Source organism: Xenopus laevis, chromosome 2S (genome assembly GCF_017654675.1).
Source record: "Xenopus laevis strain J_2021 chromosome 2S, Xenopus_laevis_v10.1, whole genome shotgun sequence".
NCBI classification, from domain to species: domain Eukaryota; kingdom Metazoa; phylum Chordata; class Amphibia; order Anura; family Pipidae; genus Xenopus; species Xenopus laevis.
In genome coordinates this window covers 54,321,396-54,341,591 of record NC_054374.1, presented here as the reverse complement: position 1 = coordinate 54,341,591, position 20,196 = coordinate 54,321,396, and the positions used below count along the sequence as shown (strand labels likewise).

At 43.0% G+C, this 20,196-nt stretch overlaps 1 protein-coding gene across 2 annotated transcripts in view; it reads left to right on the top strand.

The window, feature by feature from the left end:
- Nucleotides 1-17,613: 17,613 nt before the first annotated feature.
- Nucleotides 17,614-20,196, top strand: part of LOC108709437 (synaptotagmin-2) — an 80,257-nt gene continuing 77,674 nt past the window's right edge. For both annotated transcript variants that reach the window (XM_041583796.1, XM_018249245.2), the window contains exon 1: nucleotides 17,614-17,719. The gene's annotated coding sequence lies outside the window, so the exon portion shown is untranslated. The remainder of the gene's footprint in view (nucleotides 17,720-20,196) is intronic.

Genomic DNA, 20,196 nt, shown 5'->3' with positions numbered 1-20,196 from the left:
GCAAATTTGATGGGCTGTGTAAACTCTGGATCAGCCTCCATTTTCTTTTTGCCCACCTTAGATTTTCTGTGACCCAGCTAGCTGCCTCACCATCCTGCTGCTGTTCTTTTCCCCTCAAGCTATCTGACCCCGCTAGGTCCTGCTCAATGACCAAGAGACTCCTTTCAAGATTGTCAATCGACAGCGGTGTTGCATTATAGACAGAAAATTACACTGATAATTAAAGTGCCCATTAGGGTAGGGAATGGGGTGAGCAAAAGTGGCACAGCATGTGCAAGGTGAGATGAGGCTTGACAGCATAATGAAGGACCATTTACCAATGCAACCAGGTGCTACCACCCCCCACCCCCTTTGCAATTTTCCCATCACGTCCTCATGCATACCCTTACTCACCCCCACATCATACTTACTCCCTCCTGCAGCCACGGCAATAAAGGAGACCCTTTTTAAATCCTTAAAAAGTTAATAATTGCTCATTCAATTAGGACTTTACAGAGTTCTAGATAATAAACCCCATACCCATATAATAAATCACAATAATATGTTACTGTTTGCTTCAGTGTTTGTAGCCCATTTTAGTAACAGCTATTTGTATGCAGCAACTTGGACAGTGCTATGAAATCAGTAATATTCTGGAATTCTTTGGATAACACATTTTTTTTCTGGTGTCAGCTATGCTTTATGCTTTATATGTCATATTTTTTTTAAAACCCACTATATATGGTTGTGACATTACTTTAATTACAATTGTACATCTGTACTGATTAATTGCATATATAGTCTTCTTTTTCAAATGTTTCCTTCTGTAAAATAGTTGTTCCAATGCTGCACAAATACTGTTGGTTTATTTCTATATTAATTACCATACTTAAGCTTAACAGTGAATATACAGTAGTGCTACCATTCCAATCGAAACACATTCATTTTAATGTGTGGGTCTCAGTAATCACTAAGTACAAAAGTGTTAAATTTGTGTTTACATAAATGGAATAGGCGCTTCTATATATTGCTGTTATGTATTTGCTTGCCATAGAATACATGAATATTCTCTTTAGGTATGTGTCTGTGTGAGCGAAATTATGTTATCTTTCAGTGCATAAAAGTGTGTGTGAATGAAATGTATCCACACTACCCTGCCAAATGCTGTCTGTCTTAAACACAGCAGGGAGTGTTCTATACTGCAATGCAGCAGACGCTAGCAGCCGTGGTGGGATAGAATAGACAGGCATGTATTAAAGAAAATCATTGTCTATCCTTAGACTAGTAGTAGTAAGTATCATTTAACTGGCTATCAAATAATAGTAAACATTTATGGCCATTTCTCTTGCTTTGTGTAAAGCAGAAAATCATTTCTATTCTTGCTTTAATGCTGTACTTAAAGAAAATATATATTTTCTGTTTGCTACAGAAGAAATAACGAATTTTAATATTTTCATTTCAATCAGGTTTTTAAAATCCTTATAGAAAAATTGGTTATATTATATTATATTACAGAGGGGTGGAAACTTTGGGAGTTTAGTACATGGCTGAGCCTTGATGTAAGAGTAACAGTTTTGGTTCCCAGAACACTAGGCACAAGACAACATCTGTAGCTAAGATTGATTGTGCCTCACTGAAAGCAGTATTTTAAGCAGTATTTAAAGAGGACTGTGACTACTATGGGGAATAAAAAACAGGGTCGATTTAAATCAGAAAGGCAATGTGGGGTGGTGGTATAGTAAAGCAGATTCGGAGATCATAATGTTACAATGAATATAATGTAAAATTGATTAAATTAATCACACAACAATGAAAACAATGGAAAAGGTAATCAGTAAAGCAAAAGTGCTTCACATTTGTCAGGCAAAATTGGAGAGTTACAGTTACTTGCATGTACAAAGAATTACTATATCATTTGTATTACTGAGACTAAGGAGTTTGTATGGGTTTGTCATTATTATGAATAGAAAAAGTTTTCCTAAGGAGTTTGCTTGAGTTTGTCGTTATTATGAATAGAAAAAGTTTTCCTTTCCAATTATGTTGCAAAGACTACTATATAAAAGAACATGGTAATAAACATATACAGTATAACCTACTATTTGACCATTTTACTTATGAGACAAACTGTAGACTACATCTATATCTAGTATAGGTCAATCTAAAAACAACTGGACTTGCTGAGTAATCAATGAAGACGTTTCACTACTCATCCGAGCAGCTTCTTCAGTTCAACTGACTGGTGTGGGAAGTTCTCGGCATATAAACTCTTCCACTAATCCATTTACAATGGCACATTGTAACTCTTCAAAGAGGTGACATCTGAAGAAACTCACAGAGAGTTTGTTATTGATTGTAGCAGCATTTCTTGATCTAAGAATGCACAATTAATCTAACAGTGTCAGGGAGCCGGGAGCCCCCTCTGGGGAGTAGTCCGGATCTAGGAGGAAGCCCCTCAGGAGGGATCAGGGTCGAGGTATCCAGGGGTTAGGCAAGAGAATAATCTAAGTCCAAGCACAGGTCAGAAGGCAGGCGGAATACAAACAAAGTCCAGGGCAAGGCAGGGGGTCAAAGGCAGGCAGAGTAACAGCGAAGTCCAGGTCCAGGCAAGGGGTCACTCCAAGGAATCAGGCAGAAATAACAGGGAAAACAGCAAGGGAACCCAGGAATCACTTAGGGAACAGGATCCTATTTTCGGGCGCCATCTTGGCGCCTCAGGCGTCCTTTTATCTTTGAATTTGGCGCCCTTGCGCCAGTGTCAGCGCGCCTGCGACCGTCGCGCCGTGCTGGCGTCACAACGCCGGCGTCGGAACCCACGTGGGTTGCCTGGGCGCCGCCATTTTGGATTCTTCGCCGCCGGGAGCAGACGCGACTCCTCGCGCTCCCGGCGGTCTTGACAGTACCCCCCCCCTCACGGGGGGCCTCAGGACCACCGGGACTTGGTTTCTGGGGAAACTTGGAGTGGAAGTCTCTTACCAAATGAGGAGCATGCACATCACGGTGTCCCTCCCAAGAGCATTCTTCGGGGCCAAAGCCTCCACAGAGACGGCAGGAGGAGGAGATTGGACACCAGAGAAACGGTTGGAGACGGTGGGCTTCACCAGGGAGACGTGGAACACGTTGGGGATTCTCATCTCTGGTGGGAGTTGAAGTCTGATGGCTACAGGGTTAATTATCTCCAAGATGGGGAACGGACCCAGGAACTTCGGACCCAACTTGGGAGATGGCACCTTCAAGCGAATATTCCTGGAAGAGAGCCAGACACTATCACCCACCTTGTAGGGAGGAGAGGGCCTTCTACGGCGATCCGCGAAAGTCTTGTGGACTAGAGCACTCTTCTCCAGATTAGACTTGGTTGCGGCCCAAATAGCAAGCATATGAGCTGCCAGATCATCTGCAGCCGGGACGTCCGACAACACGAAGTCCTGAGGAAAGGCTTGAGGGTGCTGTCCATACACCACCATAAATGGAGACCTTCCTGTGGAGGAATGACATGCATTATTATGAGCAAACTCCGCCCACGGGAGGAGGTCAGACCAATCGTCCTGGCAAAGAGACACGTGGTTCCTCAGGAACTGTTCTAAGGCTTGGTTCACACGTTCAGCTGCCCCATTCGTCTGCGGGTGGTAGGCAGACGAAAATTGAAGTGTTATTCCCAAGTCTTTACATAGGGAACGCCAGAACTTGGCGGTAAACTGGGTGCCTCTGTCGGAGACGATCTTCACCGGGAAACCATGCAGGCGGAAGATGTACTTAATAAAGAGTTGGGATAATTCCACCGCAGAGGGTAACTTCTTCAAAGGGATGAAATGGGCCATTTTGCTGAAGCGGTCAATGACAACCCAGATCACAGTATTCCCACCGGAGGGAGGAAGTTCGACAATAAAGTCCATAGAGAGGTGCGTCCACGGACGAGAGGGAACCGGCAAAGGCTGTAACAACCCGCTGGGGCGGGAATGGCTAGGCTTAGAAGTGGCACAGACATTACAAGCAGCCACAAAGTCCTTTACATCCTTGCGGATATCAGGCCACCAGACTAGGCGCCTCAAGAGTTCAAGGGTCTTGGCCGGACCAGGATGTCCAGCTTGCCTGGAGCAGTGGGTTTGTTGCAGGATGGCCAGGCGAAGTTCTGGAGGGACGAAGGCCATGCCAATCGGAGTATCTTGAGGAGCCGAGGACTGCCCAGCCAGGATCTGGTCGGCAAATTGGGGATACAGAGAGGCAATGATCTTGACTGGTGGAATGATTGGTTCCTGCCTCTCAGGGTCACGGTCCACCGGAGTGAAGCTACGAGACAAGGCGTCGGCCTTCAGATTCTTGGAACCTGGGCGATAAGTCAAAACAAAGTTAAATCGAGAAAAGAAAAGGGCCCACCTGGCTTGTCTGGGATTTAGCCTCTTGAGGGACTGTATAAACTCCAGATTCTTGTGATCTGTGTAAATCTGGACAGGAATTTCAGAGCCCTCCAGGAGGTGACGCCATTCTTCAAGGGCAAGCTTGACTGCCAAGAGTTCTCGATTTCCGACATCATAGTTCTGCTCTGCGGATGAGAACTTCTTGGAGAAATACGCACAGGGGTGCAATTTTCCATCAGTGGAGTGTCTCTGAGAAAGGATAGCTCCGGCTCCGACTTCTGAAGCATCAACCTCGATGCAGAAGGGTAGTGCAGGATTGGGATGTCGGAGAACAGGAGCGGACGTGAAGGCCTCTTTCAAAGACTGAATGGCTTCTATGGCAGATGGAGGCCACAGGCTGGGTTTACCCCCTTTCCGGATGAGGGCCAGGATAGGTGCAATGCGGGAAGAGAACCCCCGGATGAACTGTCGATAATAATTAGCAAATCCGATGAATCTCTGGATTGCCTTGGTACTCAGTGGGAGAGGCCACTCCTGGATTGCCGACACTTTCACAGGGTCCATCTCAAATCCCTCTGGAGAGATAATGTACCCTAGGAAGGGGATCTTGGATACCTCGAAGACACACTTCTCCAACTTGGCGAAGAGAGAGTTCTTCCTCAGACGAGAGAGTACCTCCTTCACCTGGGAGCGATGACTTTCAAGGTCCTTGGAGAAGATCAGGATGTCGTCCAAGTATACGACTACGAACCTTCCTAGGAGATCTCGGAACACATCATTAACAAACTCCTGGAAGACGGCAGGAGCATTGCATAGGCCGAAGGGCATAACAAGATATTCATAGTGCCCATCCCGAGTGTTGAATGCCGTCTTCCATTCGTCACCCTCCCGGATGCGAATGAGGTTGTAGGCCCCCCGGAGATCCAACTTGGAGAAAATCTTTGCCCCTTTCAGCTGGTCAAAGAGCTCGGCAATCAGGGGCAGGGGGTACCTGTTTTTCACGGTGATCTTATTCAGGCCCCGATAGTCTATACAAGGCCGAAGGCCTCCGTCCTTCTTCTCCACGAAGAAGAACCCAGCCCCTGCAGGAGAGGTAGAAGGGCGGATAAACCCCCGCTGGAGATTTTCTTGGATGTACTCCTTCATAGCGGTAGTCTCTGCAGGAGAGAGAGGGTAAATGCGCCCTCTGGGGGGCATGGCTCCTGGCAGGAGTTCAACCGGACAGTCATAGGAGCGATGTGGGGGAAGGAACTCTGCAGACTTTTTACAAAACACATCGGAAAATCCCTTGTAAGTGGAGGGCAAAGTCTTTAGTTCCGCAGTGGAGACATTCACCTTCTCGAGGGGTTTTGGCGGAAGGCAATGTTGCAGGCAAAATAAACTCCAACGAGAGATCTGCCCAGTGGACCAGTCTATGGTGGGGTTATGCAGACGTAACCATGGAAGACCCAATATTACTGGAGTAGAAGGACAGGGGATGATGAAGAATGAAAGTTTTTCTTGATGCAGCGCCCCAACTTGTACAGATAGTTCCGCCGTGAACATAGTGACGAATTCAAACTCCAGGGGTTTGTCATCTATGGCGGTAATTCGCAGGGGTGAAGACAATGGAAGCAGAGGAATCTTCATGCGTTCGGCAAAGAAGGCGTCCATGAAATTGCCATCCGCTCCGGAGTCGAGGAAGGCCCTTTCGAAGATAGACTTACTTGCCAGGTGAATCTGCAAAGGAAGGAGAAGTCTGCGTGAATTTTCTTGATACTTCTCCTGAGGCCCTCGAGCAATGCCCCCTACATGAGAAACCTGAGACATACCTCGGGGTACAAAACTCTTGGCTTTGGCAGGACAGGCGTTGGCAAAATGGAAATGTCCACCACAGTACAAACAGAGCCCTGCCATACGTCTTCGGAGTCTTTCCTGCTCGGAGAGGCGAGCTTTTCCTACTTGCATAGGTTCCTCCAGGGGAGACGTGGACACATGAGTCACAGGGACAGCGGGTGCTTGCAGAATCGGCCTTTGAAAGCGAGGGGCCAACATGGGAGAAAATCGTCTGCTGCGCTCTCTCTCCACCTGGTGTTCTCTGAGGCGGGTGTCCACCTTAATAGATAGAGCGATCAGTCCTTCCAGGGTGTCAGGAGTCTCTCTGGAGACGAGATCATCTTTGATGCGGAAGGATAGGCCTTGGTAGTATACGGCCTTGTAAGCGTCATCACACCAGGAAGTCTCCGCCATCAGTGTTCGGAAGTCTATAGCGTACTCATTGACACTGCAGCTTCCCTGCCGGAGCTGCAAGAGACGGGCAGGGGCGTTCGTGACCCGACCTGGAGCATCAAAGACTATGCGAAAAGCTTGGAGAAAGTCTTTAACATCATAAGTCACCGGGGAATTCTTCTCCCAAAGAGACGTTGCCCACTCTAGTGGCTTGCCTTCCAATCGAGACATCACATACCCCACCTTGGAACGCTCACTTGGAAACTGTGTGGGTTGGAACTCAAATTGAATTTGGCACTGTGTGGCAAATCCCCTGCAGGCTTGTGGATCCCCACTAAAGCGAAGGGGAGGTGGAATGCGAGGCTCACCTGTCGGGTAGCTTGCGTTCATAGAGGCTGCCGCCATGGGGGGATCTCCAGTAGGTGGAGCAGCGGAGGGCGCAGAAGGCACTCGAGCAAGCAGGACATCGAGTGCTTGCCCAATGCGAACCTGCTGGTTTTCGTAGTCCTCCATGCGGGATGCCAGTCCGCGGAGTGCTCGTCCGACATCAGGTGTGGCTTCCTCAGAAGGATCCATGGCCCGAAAATAATGTCAGGGAGCCGGGAGCCCCCTCTGGGGAGTAGTCCGGATCTAGGAGGAAGCCCCTCAGGAGGGATCAGGGTCGAGGTATCCAGGGGTTAGGCAAGAGAATAATCTAAGTCCAAGCACAGGTCAGAAGGCAGGCGGAATACAAACAAAGTCCAGGGCAAGGCAGGGGGTCAAAGGCAGGCAGAGTAACAGCGAAGTCCAGGTCCAGGCAAGGGGTCACTCCAAGGAATCAGGCAGAAATAACAGGGAAAACAGCAAGGGAACCCAGGAATCACTTAGGGAACAGGATCCTATTTTCGGGCGCCATCTTGGCGCCTCAGGCGTCCTTTTATCTTTGAATTTGGCGCCCTTGCGCCAGCATCAGCGCGCCTGCGACCGTCGCGCCGTGCTGGCGTCACAACGCCGGCGTCGGAACCCACGTGGGTTGCCTGGGCGCCGCCATTTTGGATTCTTCGCCGCCGGGAGCGGACGCGACTCCTCGCGCTCCCGGCGGTCTTGACAAACAGACATTAATCTTAACATCTCTCCAGGTTTCACCCTACCTCCCACTACCTTTTTTTTGGGATCACTCCTTAGTTGAAACAATGGCTGGGAATAGGATACACTCAGGGCAGAATGATGGCATCAGAACTGGCCCAGCCAAGTTATGGCTTCAATGTTCATGGACAGGTCATGCAGCAGCAACAACACAATTTATGTCTCTATACAAGGGGTACTAGTACTGGATATAAAATTTCCTCTGGTAAGTGCCAGACTAGCAAGACTATAGGGACACTTTATTTTGTTTGTTTCCTGTCATTCCCCTTCCCCATTCCCTATGCTGTCTCTTCTTATCAAATACAGAAGCACCATAAGTGGAAATTTGCAGGTGCCCGCTTCCTATAGTGCTGTAGTGGGTTGGAGGCCCAGCCCAAATTTTGCACCCAGGCCTGTAGGGCTTGTTAATGCTGATAACCTGGCTTGCTGAGCTGCTACTGATCAATAAAAGAAGGTGAAAAAACAAATCCAATTATAAAAGTAAACTTTATAAAAATGGTAAACTCTAGCATCCGAAAAAGCAACTGTAAAAAAACTTGGCTGTAGCAAGCAAAGGCAAGCAATGTTTTGATATGTATTAAAAGGGGAATAGATTTATGGGAGGACAAAGCAGACGAAAGGCCACCTTCAATAATATACAGAGCAGTTTTGGTCTTCAGTGCTCAATTGGGATATTATTGAATTGAGTAGTAGGTCTTATTTCAGAAGACATGAGGGCATCCATTCAAATTGAAAGAAAGGAGGTCCCTTAATATTCAAAAATGGATTTGTACAGTGAGAGCTATGCTGCTCTTGAATTCTGTTTCTTAAACAGTTGCACTAACAGATACATTAGATAGATTTGAAAAGGGGTTATATGGCTTTTTAGCAAGTGAGGAAATACGGGGTTAATCAAAATAGTTCTTAGAGCAAAGTTGATCCAGGGACTGGTCTAATTGCCATCTGGGAGTCAGAAAGAAAATTTCCCCCTCTGAGGCAAATTGGAGAGGCTACTGATGGGGGTTTTATTCTTCCTCTGCATACATGAGCCTCTGGGTCTGCTTCCTCTATAGCAGTGATTCCCAACCAGTGGCTCATGAGCAACATGTTGCTCCCAGTGGCCTCAAATCAGGTGTTTATTATTTAATTCCAGGCTTGGAAGCAAGTTTTAGTTCCATAAAAAAGGTGTACTGCCAAAATAGTGCCTCCCGTAGGCAGCCAATCACTTTATTTGACATCCTTAATAACTGTTTTATGCTTGTGTTACTCTCCAAATCTTTTAACATTTGAATGTGACTCAAGGGTAAAAAAGGTTATGGACCCCTGCTCCATAGTTATGCCACTGCTCCTAATTATCATTATTCCTAGCTCTTCCAGGACACATCCTATCCATTTATTTTCCCTTCTTAAAGCAGTTCATCCTAATCCCATGTCTGCTTGCAGATCTGCTATTAACATTGTAACATAGAAAGTTTGGTTGAAAAAAGTCACACGTCGATCAAGTTCAACCTTTTGACTTTTTTTTTAACCTGCCTAACTGCCAGAGGAAGGCAAAAAAACCCCATCTGAAGCCTCTCCAATTTGCCTCAGAGGGGGGGAAAAATTCCTTCCTGACTCCAAAATGCCAATCGGACTAGTCCCTGGATCAACTTGTTCTATGAGCTATCTTCTATGGAATTCCCTCACTTGCTAAAAAGCCATCCAACCCCTTCTTAAAGCTATCTAATATATCAGCCTGTACCACTGATTCAGGGAGAGAATTCCACATCTTCACAGCTCTCACTGTAAAAAAAACCCTTCTGAATATTTAGGCGGAAACTCTTTTCTTCTAATTGGAATGGGTGACCTCATGTCAGCTGGAAAGACCTACTGGTAAATAAAGCATTAGCGAAATTATTATATAATCCCTTTATATATTTATACATATGTCACCCCTTAAACGCCTCTTCTCTAGCGTGAACATCCCCAATTTGGCCAGTCTTTCTTCATAGCTTTTTTTTTTTAAAGATTTTCCATACCTTTTACCAGCTTCGTCATCCTTCTCTGGACTTTCCCTAATACAATAATGTCCTGTTGGAGAGATGGAGACCAAAACTGTACAGCATATTCTAGATGGGGTCTTACCAGTGCTCTATAAAGTGAGTAAAACTGCTTCCTGCAGTGAATCAATGCCCGTTTTAATACATCACAATACCTTATTTGCCCTTGATGCTGCTGACTGGCATTGTTTGCTACAGCCAATTTTATCATCTACGAGGATTCCACGGTCCTTTTCCATAATGAATTTGCCTAGTGCAGTCCCATTAAGGGTATAAGTGGCTTGGATATTTTGACATCCCAGGTGCATGACATCCCAGGTGCATGACTTTACTTTACATTTATCAACATTGAATCTCATCTGCCCAGCTTGCCAGTATGTCAAGAACCTGCTTGCAAGGATGCCACATCCTGGATGGAATTAATTTGGCTGGATAGTTTTGTGTCATCTGCAAACACTGATACATTACTTACAATACCCTCCCCATAGTCATTAATAAACAAGTTAAATAAAAGTGGACCCAATACCGAGCCCTGAGGGACCCCACTAAGAACCTTACGTGTTACTGCGAATAATAGTAAAAGGCCCCAAATATCTTTGGCCTTACATTTTACTTGGAAAAGCGAGCTTTAGATTGACAGAGGTTAACCACACCTTGTCTCCAGCTTTGAAATTAGGCCCATCCTTACGTCTGCGGGCCACATAAGTCTTAAAAATCCTGCTGTGCCTCGGCCATTGTCTCTTGAAGAGTCTTGAAATTTAAAGTTAAAAAAGCAGGAACTGGTACTTCAAGTGGAGAAGCAGGAAACATGACAGGATGATGACCAAAATTAGTGACGAATGGTGGCTGTTGTGCAAAAGAATTGTGAGCATTATTGTAGGCAAACCAATTACCTAATCATCTTGAGCGAAGGAGGAGAAACATCTTAAATATTGTTCTAGGGTTTGATTTTGTCCTCTCAGTTTGCCCATTAGACTCCAGAGCTTTACCACAAGGCTTTCCAGAACTAGGAACTGAACACCGCAATCAGACACAATTTCATCTGGAACCCAATGTAGTAGAATCACCTCCTTAATAAATGTATCAGCCATTACTGCAGCAGAAGGTAACAGGTAATGAGGAAAAAGGTTCCATCTTGGTCAATCTATAAACACAAACAAAAATTGTAGTCTGACCTTGCGAGGGTGGCAATTGCAAAATGAAGTCCACTGAAACAAATCCCCAAGGACTCGTGAAGATAGGAAGAGGCTGACACACAGGCTTGGAACATAAATTTGTGAACCTAGCACATGTATCACAAGATGATACAAATGCTTCACAGTCTTTAGCAGAACGCAAATATTCGAGATTACAATGGTCCATACATATACATATATACATACAATAACTGGATGGTTGGCGCCCTCAAGAAGATATCTCCATTCTTCAAATGCAAGTTTAATTGCCAACAATTCCCTGTCTGAGATGTCATAATTTTGTTCGGCCCTATACCCTACAGGATGCAATTCGTCTTTTGCTGCTGTTCTCTGAGACAGAAGCTTCTACTGCAGATTCTAAAGCATCCACTTCCAACTCCAAAAGGTAAAGCTGGATCAGGATGACACAAAATAGGAGCAGAGGTAAAAAAGTATTGATGAAGGCCCACAAGACATATCGCCAAGCAATAATTCGCCTCTTCTTCGCAGCGACTAATCTCCCCGAACTGCCTCCCGCCAGCTAGTATCTAAATCGCCAGCGGGATGGCACTCAGAGCACTTTGTTTTCCGAGTTGCCCGAAATTTACTCGTGAGGCAACAAACCCCTCCAAATGAAAACCCAGCATCCATATACACACACCCTCTATACTAAATATAGAGTTTAGGATACCTCCCCCTATGCGGGGGCAATAAGCCCTGTTATCTCAATGATACTGAACACATGGGATAATCTAAAGTATAATTTGACGTACCCTCCTGTGACTCCTCTATTACTATGCTAGGAAAAATATTATTCTGAACTGGAAACTTTCTACCCCACCCACCCTAAAACAATGGAAATCTATAATAAACCAAGCACTTCCCCTTTACAAGCTAACATATATTAGCAGAGGCTGCCGGAATAAATGTGGGAAAGTCTGGGGTGCATGGGCTGATATGATTGATACAAACATACCCGAGGTTACTACTTAGCAAAAGTACCTGCATATATGGGACACATCCCCCACATCCTAACTACACCCCCCTCATGTACCCCTGTTTGTGGTCTAAAACAAAAACAAAGTGTTTGATCTTCTAATGTGGTAATCATTGATCCAGAGTTGACTCTCACTCTTGTAGGGAATCGCTCAATTTCTGTGAATAATAGATCTATGCTTTGAACAATGTTACATAGTTACATAGTTACATAGTTAAATTGGGTTGAAAAAAGACAAAGTTCATCAAGTTCAACCCCTCCAAATGAAAACCCAGCATCCATACACACATCCCTCTCTACTTTTAATTAAATTCTATATACCCATACCTATACTTACTATAGAGCTTAGTATCACAATAGCATCTGATATTATGTCTGTCCAAAAAATCATCCAAGCCATTCTTAAAGGCATTAACTGAATCAGCCATCACAACATCACCCGGCAGTGCATTCCACAACCTCACTGTCCTGACTGTGAAGAACCCCCTACGTTGCTTCAAATGAAAGTTCTTTTCTTCTCGTCTAAAGGGGTGGCCTCTGGTACGGCGATCCACTTATCCACATATGGGTAAAAAGGTCCCCTTCTATTTGTCTATAATGTCCTCTAATGTACTTGTAAACTGTAATCATGTCCCCTCACAAGGGCCTTTTTTCCAGAGAAAACAAACCCAACCTTGACAGTCTACCCTCATAATTTAAGTCTTTCATCCCTCTAACCAATTTAGTTGCACGTCTCTGCACTCTCACTAGCTCATTTATATCCCTATTAAGGACTGGAGTCCAAAACTGCACTGCATGCTCCAGATGAGGCCTTACCAGGGACCAATAAAGAGGCATAATTATGTTTTCATCCCTTGAGTTAATGCCCTTTTTTATGCAAGACAGAACTTTATTTGCTTTAGTAGCCACAGAATGACACTGCCCAGAATTAGACAACTTGTTATCTACAAAAACCCCTAAATCCTTCTCATTTAAGGAAGCTCCCAACACACTGCCATTTAGTGTATAACTTGCATTTATATTATTTTTGCCAAAGTGCATAACCTTGCATTTATCAACATTGAACCTCATTTTCCAGTTTGCTGCCCAGTTTTCCAACTTAGACAAATCACTCTGCAAAATGGCAGCATCCTGCATGGAACCTATAGTTCTGCACAATTTAGTATCATCTGCAAAAATAGAAACAGTACTTGCAATGCCCACCTCCAGGTCATTAATAAGAAAGTTGAAAAGCAAGGGACCTAGTACAGAGCCCTGCGGTACTCCACTAACAACACTGGTCCAATTAGTAAATGTTCCATTTACCACCACTCTTTGTAATATATCTTTTAGCCAGTTCTCTATCCAGGTCTCTACTTGCCTTCTCATAAAAAGAAATTAAGTTAGTCTGGCAAGATCTATTAAGCATAAAACCATGCTGGCACAAACTCATAGTATTATGATTTGCTATGAAGTCCAGTATCTTATCCTTTATAAACCCTTCGAAAAGCTTTCCTACCACTGACATCAGACTAACTGCCCTATAGTTTTTGAGGCTGAGAACGGGATCCTTTTTTGAATAGACCACATTAGCAATTCGCCAGTCTCTCGGCACTATGCCACATCTCAATGAATCGTAAAAAATTAAGTAAAGAGGTTTGGCAATCACAGAGATAAGCTCGCTAAGTACCCTGGGATGAATACCATCTGGCCCCGGACCTTTGTTAATCTTAACGTGTTCTAGTCTCTTTTGAATTTCATCATGTGTGAACCATGCATCATTAGTTGTATTACTAGAATTGGGACTATCAAGAAGGAAACCTTCATTAACTGGTTCCTCATTTGTGTAGAGAGACAAAAATATGAGTTCAGAATCTGCGCTTTTTTTTTGTTTTCATCAACCAGCTGACCCTCCTCTGATAGTAAGGGTCCCACCCCTTCCTGCTTAATTTTTTATTAACATATTTAAAAAATAATTTTGGATTTTTTTACTGCTTGCTGCAATATCCTTTTCTATATCAATTTTAGCTTGCCTTATAGCTTCTTTGCATGATTTATTGGCCTCCTTGTACCTTATAAATGATTCGGCTCTCCCAGCTAACTTGAAAGCCTTAAAAGCACATCTTTTCTTACCCACCTCAACACCAACACTTCTGTTGAACCAAAAAGGTTTTGCTTTGCAACAACGTTCCTTGCTTACAAGTGGAATATAAAGTATATTTATTAAGCAGCATTTTAAAGACTTCCCATTTTTGTTCTGTATTTAACCCTGTGAAACGCATTTCCCACTTAATATGTTGCAGAGATGCCCTTATACTGTCAAAGTTTGCACGTCTGAAATTTTGTGTTTTAGTTACTCCCTTATAGAATTGCTTCTGCAACAGAATCTCAAAAGAGACCATGTTATGATCACTATTCCCTAAATGCTCACCCACACAAATGTTAGAGATGAGTTCAGTATTATTAGTTATTACAAGGTCCAAAAGAGTGTTAATTCCTAGTAGGTTCTTGAACGAGCTGGAATGTTGTAAAGTTATCCTTTATTTCTGTATATTGAAGATGAAACCAATAAATAAAAAACTTTGAAAAAAAAGTACAATTTGAAACTATTGAACATTCATGCTTACACCAGAGAGGATCACACACTTGATCGACTACGGTTTTGTCAAATTCACAGAAGAAACATTAAGTGACAGGGAATCACCAGATACACCTTTTGAACTACTATTCACGGGCTCAACTCATCTTCACCACAAAATTTATTTTCTATACAAAATCCTCTCAGAGACTCAGACACCTCCCATGAACATTTTTAGACATAAATGGGAAACAGAACTTAACACCACATTCTCAGATGATGAAAGGTCATCACAGAAAAAGCTGTATAAATGGCAACTTGCAGAAAGCTACAGGAACAAAATTACAAAATCTTGACACAATGGTACATAGTTTCCACAAAGCTATCCAAGATTTACCCAGGTCTCCCAGACAGCTGTTGGAGATGTGAACAGGCAAAAGGGACACTGACTCACATTATGTGAGGGTTGAACTGGGCCAGCGGGTCACCAGGAAAGAACCCGATGGGCCTCGGCTCTTTTGGACCCTGCCGGCCCAGAACTGCTCCCTGAACTCCCTCTCCCTGCTATCCCTCCCTGAACCCGGTCGCGCTGATGCGCTGAAGAGGGGGGGAGTGAAGAGAGGACTTTGCGGCTGGGGGCTCTGGGCCCCCCCCAGTTCAACACTGGACTGCCCTAAAAGATAAAGCCATACTGGATGGCAATCAAACAGTTACTACCCACCTTTACCTTTACCGATTTGAAAATCACAGCTTCAGCTGCTTTCTTTCTACTTAATAACAACCCAATGCCCACAGCTCAATTTAAACAATCAATCATCTCAACCCTCAATGTGGCTAAAACACTAATCCCCAGATACTGGATATCAAATCAGATTCCCTCAACTAAGGAATTGGCTCTGAAAATACAAGTTATATATCAATTCGAGAGTCTAAAAATCCACAGAGGATGACAAACCCAAGAGTAAAAATTTTGACAGAAGTGGTGCCATTGGCTCCTTTTCATAGAATCACAAGAATATGCAGCCCTGATTACCTAGATTCTATAATACGCTGTGAAACTTGACTACCTCACTGACAATCCAAGACTTATAGACTACTGCACACTTACACACCCAGCTGACTTTCTTCCTGCCAAGCAACAGATATTTATCTGTAATATTTCAATATAAGGTGACATTATGAAGTAAATAACAGTGACGTAACTACCAGTGGTGCGGGCGGTGCGATAGCACCCGGGCCCACACCCCTTTGGGGCCCACTGGTGCCGCAATACTGGTTATTGCTGGTAGCTGGGAGAGATTTTAAACCGAGCATGCCAGCAGCACTCTGGTGCACAATTCATGGGGGAGGGCCCAACAGGGGGGCCCGGTTGTTCATCCTGTACCTGGGCCTGCAGGTGAGTATATCATCAGAAATTATATATCACACTAAGGGGGAAATTTACTAAAGGGCGACGTGACGTCATTTCTGAACTTCGCCGATTTACTGGTGTAACTTCGCTAGCGAAGGAGATAGGCTCTAGCGGTACTTAGCACCCTAAGGACAGACAAAGTTGCGCTCTGGCGAACTAACGTAACTACCATAATTCACTAAGATTGAGATTTGACTGAACGTTAGCTCTTGCGCCAGACTTACCTTCGCCAGCTCAGACCAGGCGAAGTGCAATAGAGTAGAAAGGACTTGGTCAAAAAATAGTTTAAATTTTTTCTAAGTCCCATAAAACGCTGGAGTCTTTTACTTTTTACAGGGTAGGCTGAAAAGGATTTTTGTAAATTAGCGTTGTCCTGGCGAATCTACGCCTGGCGGAGTGTTGCGATGTCAGCGAAGCCGTAGCTGGCGCAATTTCGGAGGTAAAGTAAATTTGCCCCTAAGTGAGAATGAAGATTCCAGACCATTTTAGTCACTTGTTTGAATAACCTATGTTGTTGTTATCACTGTATGTTTCTCTTCTCTCTATTTCTTTTATTTTCCTATTACCTTTTATATTAATCTCGCAACACAAGCCTATAGTAATGGAACAAAAGCAGTGCGCAGATGTTAAATGGCTTATCTAAGGATGTATGTAATACTGTTTACTGAATCATGTTGCGTATACACAAAATAAAGAATTTATAAAAAAAATATATATATAACCATGTTACAACAAAGGCTGCACCCCCACCCCCATGACCCACTCATGGTTTCCCTGCCTCTGGGAAGATTTGTACTGAAATATGCTAATCATAACATTTATTTTTATGTACACATAAGCCAAAAGAGCCATTATGTATTTTAGTCCCTAAGACTCATGTCTGCTAGAATGCAGTTTAAAAATATAACAGTAGGTTCTAACTATAAATTAGTACATTAAACATGGTATGATCCTTGCTACAGGCATCACCAGTCTCCAGCAGTATATTTTCCTTCCTGCAGGCTGTTTGTACTTAAATGCAAAAAAACCCCAAAACAATAGAAATCAATATACACTTTCAAGAATACATCTGCCCATTGAGTATTTACCCCACCTCCCCCACCCATTTATTTCTTTATCTATCTTTTTTCTAATGCCCATGGGAAAAGTCATGGAATGAGGAAAATGTAGCCTGTGCTTCTTAGCGGGACACCCTTTGTCAAGAAAGCTTCTGCGCGATAGGCATTGCTTAGAAGAACAATTTAGAATTGATCTGCGTCCAAGAACGGGAGACACAGGATAAAATGACACAGCGCCTTTACAAAATCGACCCAGCCATGCACAAATGGACTGGATAAAGCTACTGTACATTCATCTGCCCCCAATTTAGCAAACCCTTTTTTTCTGTGCGGGCCAAAATCCATAATATATGTAATGTCTATGCACATTTGTCATTAATTAATCCATCCCATTACAAAAGACGCATTACTGCGTCTGCTGCAAACCAAGGAGAATGTATTCGTATAAAACTATTAATTATAAAAAATATATTTCTATGTAATTATTATTCTAATATAAATATTATTTCAATTATTTAAATACTGCTTGACCCTAAAAAAAACCTAGCCAGTAATCCGACAGTATAGTATTTTGGGAAATTCCTTATTTTATGTTATTCGGCTCTATGTAGCTAGGAGACTTGCGGTCCCATTGGGAGACAGAGTTTAGCATATAGGGTCCGGTGTTGACCAATTGGAACTAGGATGCAGGGAGATGTGGAGAGAATAGAAATGAGAGGGGAGGGGATGGGCGAGGGGTGGAGAGAGGACAGGAGCGCGCGTGTCTCTGTACTACTGCAGACAGAGTTGCAGATAACTGGGCGAGTGAACAGCAAAGAGGAACGGGGAACCTCACACAGGTAATACAACAAAATTAAATGAAGCAAGTTTTTTCTCTGTGCAAAACTGTGGTGGAGCAAGGAGATTAAGAAGTAAGAAGCCCTTTTGGTTCATTAATAATTTCTGAACGAAAGCCGGCTACGCAGTGGTTTTCAGTGTCTTTATAATTAGTGCATATATTTACACATTTGTGGTAAAAACATTGTCGGTGATTTGTCTGGCTTCTCATTGGTGATTGGCCAAATTCTTTAGTGGGTGAAGAAGGCAATTCTTTAGTGGGTAGTGAAGGGGTTAATCGGAAGGGAGTGTTTTTGCGCTGCAGATCTCTGCCCTCCCTCTTGACATATCACAATGTTCTTAGTTCTTGCTCTGCAGAATTTCTGCAATATCAGCACTCTGCTTCACCACCCCTCCTCAATCCTCTGATTTCCAATTCCACTAGCAAAGCCAGAAAATGATGGGAATCGATGCTCCTTTAGCAAGATAAAGTGAGCTTTTTTTGCCCCTTTGCAGTATACATTCTCCTCACCTCGCTGCTTTGCATAAATTAATTTCAAAACCAGGCCCTTCAGCATCACTTATGTATCTTATGTACAGCACAATGCCTATTGTCAATTTACATATGCTTTATACTGTGTGTGTGTTGTCTGCATACTTCATTGAGTGTTGTCTGCTAATGGGGAGGCTTGTAGTTTATACAATAATATATACCGGTACTGTAGAGCCCCCCCCACCAGCAAAACAAAGGCTGGTGTTTCACCAGATCACTGGACAGAAAGTTTATTTGCAAATATATAAATTTTTCCTTTGTCAGGATTGTGTGGTTCTGCATCAGTATACAGTGCAATGTATTCATATGGACACAATCTATTTTAATAATATTAAAGTGCTTCATGTTCATGACAATTGCATCATTTTTCAAGCAGAATTTTCATTATTAGTTCATTGAATATTGGCGATATTGGTGTTTTCCTGAAGTAATACCCATTAACAAACTTGATTATTGTGATGAGGTGTCTTTTGGGTGACATCCCGCGTCATCTGATGAGTATAGGCTAATGAAAATGCATAATGCAGAGCTGTATTATAATTATTAACAAATATATTTTTTGCCTTGTGTTCGGCCCCTTTAAAATCCTCAAAACACTACAGTTTCTATGAATTTGAATGCACTTTTTGCTATTGAACTTAATTCTGTTTCAAAACACAGCAGACTAGAATTTCATCCCAGGGTAAAAACATTGAAAGTGGCATCTCTGACATAATGATTGTAAAATACTGTACATGTATTCTGGGCTGCAGGATAACTCGGCTTTTGGTATTATTAGGCATTATGTCAGTTGTTTGTAATTAGATACCCATCATTTGACAAAGCATGTTTATTATCTTGTTACAGTGATTACATTTTCACAGTTAGGGGCAGATTTATCAACTGTCGAGGTGAATTTTTGAATGAAAAAAATTTGAATTTCAAGTTATTGTTTGTGTACTTCGAATTGGGAATAGTTCAAATTCGATTAGAATTTGAAAAATTTTTCGAAAATTTGAATATCCAAATTTATCATGTACTGTCTCTTTAAAAATTCGACTTCAACCATTCACCATCTAAAACCTGCCGAATTGCTGTTTTATCCTATGGGGGACCTCCTAGAACTTATTTGGAGTCAATTGGTGGACTTTGAAAAATCAAAGTGGTTTTTGGGAAAAACTTTGAATCAAATTCGATCGAATGCACTGTTACTTCGATTCATACTATTCAAATTTGGCCAAATACAGACCTATTAGATCAAAAACTGACCTATTCGACCAAACAAAATATTAGACCTAATTTCGGTTGGTCTTTTTGAATTCGAATTTGGAAGTTTTATCAATTAAAAATTCGACCCTTGATAAATATGCCCTTAAATATCACATTATGGTCACTATTACCCAGGGGTTCAATTACTTGCACATTTGCTATATATTCTAGGTTATTAGAGATCAGTACATCCAGTAAAGCATTTTTTCTAGTTGGCTCTTCAACAACTTGTGCCATAAAATTGTCATGCAACAAGTTTATAAACTTGTTCCCATGAACTGACCTGGCAGTACTGTTGCTCCATTCTATATCTGGGTGATTAAAATCCTCCATTATCATTACTTTTTCCAAACTAGCAGCCTTTTATATTTGCATAAGGAGCTTAGCTTCCTCCTCTTCACTTACATTAGGGGGTCTATAGCATACTCATTTTCTAACATCATCTCCTTCTTTATATTATCTTTTAAATCCTGCCTAACACACAGACATACCCCTCCTTCTTTTCTATGTCCCTCTGAAACAAAGTATAGCCACTGATATTAACTGCCCAGTCACGTGACTCATTCAGCCATGTTTCGGCCACACCAATCACATCATATTTTCCCTCCAGCACCAGCACCTCCAGCTCTCCCATTTTAACAGTCAGACTCCTTGCATTTGCAAACATACAAATGTTCCAAAAAATGCTAATGATCGTAC